This window comes from Akebia trifoliata, chromosome 8 (assembly GCF_017979445.1).
Source record: "Akebia trifoliata isolate Shusen 1 chromosome 8, ASM1797944v1, whole genome shotgun sequence".
NCBI lineage: Eukaryota > Viridiplantae > Streptophyta > Magnoliopsida > Ranunculales > Lardizabalaceae > Akebia > Akebia trifoliata.
In genome coordinates this window covers 32,620,661-32,628,010 of record NC_141382.1, presented here as the reverse complement: position 1 = coordinate 32,628,010, position 7,350 = coordinate 32,620,661, and positions in this window count along the sequence as shown.

The following is a 7,350-nucleotide window of genomic DNA, read 5'->3' as shown; positions in this document are numbered from 1 at the left end:
CTGATGAAATGGATTGCACTTGAAAAATATGAACAAGCAACTATAGACTCTGATATATGACAGACAAAAGAATCGGCATTTTTTTAAATTTTTAAGACTCTTAAGATTATCATATGAGCAATAAGGGATTGATCATTTTCTTTCGAATTTCTTTTGAAAAATGTTTGAGCTGGACTTAAAAAATCTTGATAATTATTGAAATAGAAGATCTTTCTTCAAAATAGTCGATGGTTCTACATTTTCCTTCGACGAACACTTGAACAAGTAAACATACTCCTAAATATTCTACAATATTCAAAATGACTTCTGAGTTTCTTTGACTTCAACATTATTTTCATCGAATGTTATGGCTTGAATGGTTCTGCATTTCCTAATTTCTGCACAAGCTTCTTTCTGAATTTTTATTTTTGATAAGACATTTCCTCTAATTTGATGATATCCTGATTTTTATCTAGATCGCCTCTTCAGATTTTCAATCTAATGGGCTTTATTTATCTTTTTCTAAAGATACCCTAATTTTTGCCTGGATTGCTTTTTCAGGTTTTCAACCTAGTAGGCTTTCTTTTTTTATGGTCATGCCCTAACTTTTGCCTAAGTCGTCTTTTCAGATTTTTGACTTAGCGGGCTTATCTTTTTTCTCAATGATCTTGAATATTCAACTCATCAGCTTCTTTGTTTCCTACACCTTAATTGAGTCAATTAGCATTCAGGAGGACTTAATAGGTGGGCTTAAAATATGGTTTAGAAAGAAAGGATAAAAGGCTCGACTTTCCAAAATCCCCCTAGTTTAATATTATCTTTTTTTGTTATTCTTTTCTGTAAATTATTTTGACTCTTTTTTTCTAATGCACTTAGTTTGATTCTTTTCTTTTCTGTCAATTTCATCTAATGCTCTTAGTTTGGCATACTCTTCTTTTGAACCTTTCAATAAGGGATTTTCCTTTTGGATGGTACTTTTCTTAAGAGATTACATTTTTTATGTGACCGAGCCTGGAGTAACTTCTCAAGTTGCCTACGTACCCCAAATATTTCTTTTTCTTTTGGGATCAGGTCAAAACATAGTTCATACTAAGATTCCCTCCAAAGGTTAGTCGGTGTGATTTAGAAAGAAGAGGTTATTGATTCTTTTTTTTTTAAAGGCTGCGAGGGGTTAAATAAGGTTATCTTTTTCTTGGTAAGACAAGAAAATAGTTTAACCAAAGAAGGCCTCCTTTGGTGAAATACTACTTGATTTGGTCAAGACTTTAGGAACTTAATGTTTTGATGGCTCTATCGAGTAAAGTTTTCTTTTGTGGATGAGAAATCTTCAATCTTCTTCTGAGAAATAGTAATCTTAAATCTTCTTCTACGAAATTGAGTGTGATTGAGTTTTTTGTATTTAACTGTTCAACTTTTCTATAACTTCCAAAAAATCTTTCATTCTTTTATGAATGAGAACTCTCTTTCTCGAGTGAAAAACATAAGGGATCCTTTCTTGTGGGTCTTAACATCTTTGTCGATGGTTTCATCTACATCATTCTTGACCGATAAACTTCGACTTTAAAGTTCACCTTTGATTTTATATCTTGATTTATTCTGGTACAATCTATTCTGATGAGATCATACAGGAATATTGTTGAATTTCTTAAGTAAAGTTATTATTCTCTCATGTTCCCCTAAGGATAATGTATCACCAATTTGCACTTCTTGAGTGTACTCTTTAATTCCAATATTTATTAAGTTTGATTAGTGAGCTCTAAGTCAATCCTCATGTTAAATATTATGCTCAAATCATTATTACACGCTTGATAATCAGAAGCTTCCATATTTTATTGGAATCGAAAAACACAGATTGACAAACTCGACTAAAATTTGAAAGTTGAAGAAAGGACCCAAAATGACACAGATGAGGGTTTAGAACGTTTAGGCGCACCTAAGATTAACCATCGATTATGAAGATTTGACTCTTAACCACATGATTAAAATTTTGATATAAATTAGCTCTCCGGTGGGGAATATCGAATCCAAATACACTATAAGTCTATATTGACCAAGAATGTGAGAAAGATTAGTCACGGGTCTACTCCTGATTAGGATAGAACCTTTGATCAGACAAATTAATTTGACCCTAAGATCGAATCTTTTTGGTATAAAATAGTCTTAATCTTTGAAAGTAAAACCAACTAGTCAAACCGGTTTGATGTTGATCTATTTATTGATTGGGGCAATTGATTTACATTTCACACATTGGGTCGGACCGATATTGCGGGTCTAGTTTGAACGATCTGGATCAATTCGCCCACTTACCTATTGGTTGAATTAATTAGAGCAACCTAGGCGGTTCGGGTCGTGACCTATAGGAAGGTTTTTAGACTCTAAGTTTACTACATACAATGCAATTTATCTGGCCATCCTTGCCCAAGTACACCTATATACCTCTCGATACGTGGTGACTTGGTTTGATATACCGTATAAGTGATAATCTAAGACTTCAACTCACTTCTCTGAAGTCAAAAGCAACCAGTTTAATCCCCAGATCAGAGGTAGCACGCGATGCTTGAGCAAAGGCACTCTTCAATCACCTCTTTTCTAGAATAGACGTAGTCTATCCTCCTAGTATCATAATACATCGGAGTAAGATCTCGCTTAGACACTAGTTTTGACCAAGAAGTGCAATTGATGTCAAGAGTTGTAGCTTTCATAAATGGTTTGGCATCCCACGAGGGGACCGACCACATACTAGTACTACGTTGGCAATCGGGACATGTGATTGTGCGGTTTACAATAGGTCAAAGGCTTAGGTCGCTCCAGCCTGGGTGCATCGATATACCTTTCAGAGTCACCTGATCAAACGGTATTGATGTTCCAGTTTGATATACCCTAAGGTACGTGATTAGAGTTGTGATTTTCATGAATGACGTCGCATCTCCGAAGAGATCGGACTACGCACTAGTGCCACGTTGGCTATATGGGACATGCAAGAGTGCAAAGCAATAAACGTGCCAGTAGTGTATGTCAAAATAGGGTTGGGTGTGCCTGAGGTCTTTTTCAAATAAATAGGCCCATAGGCTTGATCATTACATCACAATATTGATACCACATGAATATATACCAATCCAATCACATCATTAATATAAAAAATAAGCATATATATCAAGATTATGGCAATATTAGATAGGCATTCAACACAATGACTAATCATCGGATTCGATTGTTTGAACAAGCATACAATTTTTAGTTCAAATCAAAATATGTTTTTTTTATGGTCAAATCAAGGATTATTTTGGGTGACCCTAACTGAATTGACATTCAAAATAATATTGAACTAAGTATGGAATGATAATTGTTAAAAATAAGGAGTTATGAATTTTATTTTTTAAATAAAGAAAAACTGAATTCAGTTTTTAAAAAAAATTGATCCTCTTTTTTTTTAAGAGAAAAATCGAACATTGTTTAAAAAATTTTGAAACAAAGAAAATTTTTATTTTTTAATTTTTTTTAAAAATATTTTTTTTTCATTTTTTTATATATTTTTAAACTTTTTTTTATTTATTTTATTTTTAAATATTTTTTTTAACATTTTTTCTTATTTTCTTTTTTTTTTAAACCATTTTTTTTTAAAACGTTTTGTTTTAAATTTTTTTTAAAAACTTTTTAAACATTTTTTTAACGTTTGTTTTTAATTTTTTAACATTTTTTTTTAATTTTTTAATTTTATTAAACGTTTTTTTAATGTTCTTTTTTTTTTATTTAAAAAAAAATTTAACATTTTTTTTGTTTTTTTTTAAATGTTTTTTTGTTAAAACTTTTTAAAATTTTTTTTATGATTTTGTAACGTTTTTTATTTTATTTTATTATTTCTTAACGTTTTTTTAAAGTTTTTTTTTAAAATTTTTTTAATTGTTTTTTAAATTTTTTTTAATTTTTTTAAAACGTTTATTTTATTTTATTTTCTTTTTTTTTTTTAAGTTTTTTTTTTGTTTTTTAAAAGTTTTTTTTTATTTTTTAAACGATTTTTTTTAATAACGTTTTTATTTATTTATTTATTTTTTAACCTTTTTTTAAACGATTTTTTTAAAACGTTTATTTATTTATTTTTAAATGTTTTTTTTTAATTTTTTAAAAAGCGTTTTCTTCTTTTTTATTAACATTTTTTTTATTTATTTTTAATCATTTATTTATTTATTTGTTAGATGTTTTTTTTAACATTTTTTTTTTTTTGATTTTTTTATTAAAACTTTTTTTTTTAATTTTTTTTTATCTTCTAACATCACCCCATATCTCCTCAATCGTATTTCTAACAACATCAATCTATTTTATCTCATTATTTTCTTTTGAAAAATCTTAGATTATTTTAGAGTCTCCAACCATTTGATTAGGACCACAAAAACTAAGCATCCAAGAATATGATATCTAAACTTTTACTGCGAACATCATCCCATCTTCAATTCATGTGTCAATTTGAATATTTCAATATTTAGGAATCACCAAAAAGTGACACTTAATTGGATAAAAAAATAACAAAATAAAATAAATAAATAAATAAATAAAACAATACCCAAAATCTACATAAACGATCCACAATCAAGCCACAATAAAAATAAAATAAAAAATAAAAATAAAATAAATTAAATAAAAAAAACTAGGTCATTTTGCAATGCTCCCATACTTGGGGTTTTTCAAGTTTGATCCTCAATAATCCCCAGTAGAGTCGCCACTGAAAACGCCCTCGATCCGCGGGGTGCGCGGATCCACTTTTGATTTTTGAGGTTTGGGAGTCGCCACCTAGTTATTATAATGTAAGAACTGAACACTGATCCTAAAAAGACAAATACTACTAATGTACGAAATAAAAATACGGGTCCAGGGATCACTTTAAAAGGTTGGAAGGTGTTAGGCACCAACCCCGCCCGACAAACACCGATCTCTACTAATTCTCAAATAAAGCTACATTGCTAATAAGCCCTAAATAATAATAAAAAAGTAAAAATTGTTACCTTTTCCAAATGTAACGCTTTTATTTTCTCAGATCTGATAGAACAACTCCTTGTATAGTATTCCTCGCTACGTTCTGTTGCAGGATCTGATTTCTGATGTCCAAGTTGAGTTATCTTCTTGGATCTGTGAGTTTTCTGATTTTTTTTTATGAATTCTAAGATATTTTAAAAGGCTTTTTTGGTGTTTTTTGAGCTAAAGTTGGGGTATGGATGTTAGGTAAGGAGTTAGGACTTCAAAATTAGGATTTTGGGGAGGTTGGGGAGGCGCATTGACCTACTTTTTCTAGGGTTTATTTTTTTATACTAAAATAGATTGTAAGGACCCCTAGTTATAGATTTTTTTTAGTGCTTTTTTTAATAGAGTTAGTGTTTAATTAGAATTATTTTAAGTAGAGTTAGTATTTAATAAGAATTATTTTAGGTATAGTTATATTTTAATTAGAATTATTTTAAATAGAGTTATATTTTAATTAGAATTATTTTAAATAGAGTTATTGTTTAATTAGAATTCTATTAGGGTTTTGACTTTTAGTCTCACTTAATTGACTTTAAGATTTTGACTTTAGTCTTATTTGATTGACTTTAATATTTTGATTTTAGTCTTACTTGATTTACTTTAATTTTAACTTTAGTCTTACTTGATTGACTTTAATTTTTTTGACCTTAGTCTTACTTGATTGACTTTAAGATTGACCTTAGTCTTACTTAATTGACTTTAAGATTTTGACTTTAGTCTTACTTTATTGACTTTAATTTTGATTTTAGTCTTAGTTAATTGACTTTAATTTTAATTAGGATTTCACTTTACATTAATTAATATTTTAATTATTAATTTCAGAATTTTTAATTATTAAGATTGTAAAATTATCGTTTTGCCCTCAGAGATGACTTTTTACATTTTTAGTCGTTTTTCAATGTTCCAGGATGTTTTGGAATCGATTTTTTATAAGAAATTCAATGGGAATATTGGTTTTTGTCATTTATGAAATTTTTTGTGCGAAATGGTCTTGAACTTTATGAGGGACATTTTCGTAATTTTATCGAATTTTGTGAAAATTGTCGAAATGGTTTATTTGATTTTGATTTGTTGTTTTATATGTTTGAAAGGGTTTTCCTAAGCGTAATGTAGGCTCTAGGGATGTTTTGAGGGTAGGGGTATTTTGATAATTTGATAATTTTAGTGATTTTTATTGTGAAACTTCTTTTTGTCTAAAAAATGATGATTTCTATATTTTTGGGATTATATTTTCCTAGCGTAGCGTGGTTTCTATAGTTTTTTTAGTTTGAGATACCATCATTGTGAACCGTTGCAATCGATTGAGGAGTTGATTAATCTGGTGACTGCAAAAATGGGGTGTCTACACCCTTTCACCTAAAATAGGAGATAGGGCATTCATTCTTTCCTAGATCTATTCATTCTTAGATTCAATCACTATTTTTCAGATTCATTTTCAATCGTTCTTTCCTAAATTTATTCCTTCATTTTCAGTTGTACTCAGTCAGATACAGCCGAGGGTTTCTCGGAATTATGTTCAGTTACCACTGAGGGTTTTCTAAGAATTATGCTCAGTTACTGCCGAGGGTTTTCTCGAAATTATGCTCAGATACCGTCGAGGGTTTCTCAGAATTATGCTCAGTTACCGCCGAGGGTTTTCTCGGAATTATGTTCAGTTACCGCCGAGGATTTTCTCGAAATTATGCTCAGTTACCGCCGAGGGTTTTCTCGGAATTATGCTTAGATACCGCCGAGGGTTTCTCAGAATTATGCTCAGTTACCGCCGAGGGTTTTCTCAGAATTATGCTCAGATACCGCCAAGGGTTTTCTCAGAATTATGCTCAGTTACTGCTGAGGGTTTTCTCGAAATTATGCTCTGTTTATGCTCAAATTATGCTCAGATTATACTCAATTTATACCCAGTTTATGCTCAAATTATGCTTAGTTTATACTCACTTTATGTTCAGATTCTACTCAATTCTCACTTAAACTATTTGAAATTTATCTTAGATTTTAAGTGCACACATTAGTCAAGGAGAATTTTTAAAAATTCAAATATCTGACATCGTCAGTGAGAGTTTGTGCTCAAAGACCTGACAACCTTTTAGTTCGGGGAGAGTTTTACCCTCAAGAATCCGAACATCCTGACGAATTGTTAAATCAGGCTACAAAATGAATTTTCACTAGCTTTGGCATTTGGATATCGTACTATCTATCAAAATAAATTTGCTATTTAGTTTGCTTCAACCCTCTGCCAAAGAAAGGCATCTGTAGACACCCATTTTTGCACTCGCCTGATTAATCTACACGTCAACCCAATTGCAACGGTTCCCAATGATGGATGATTATTCAAATGATTTATTTTATTACTAGATATGT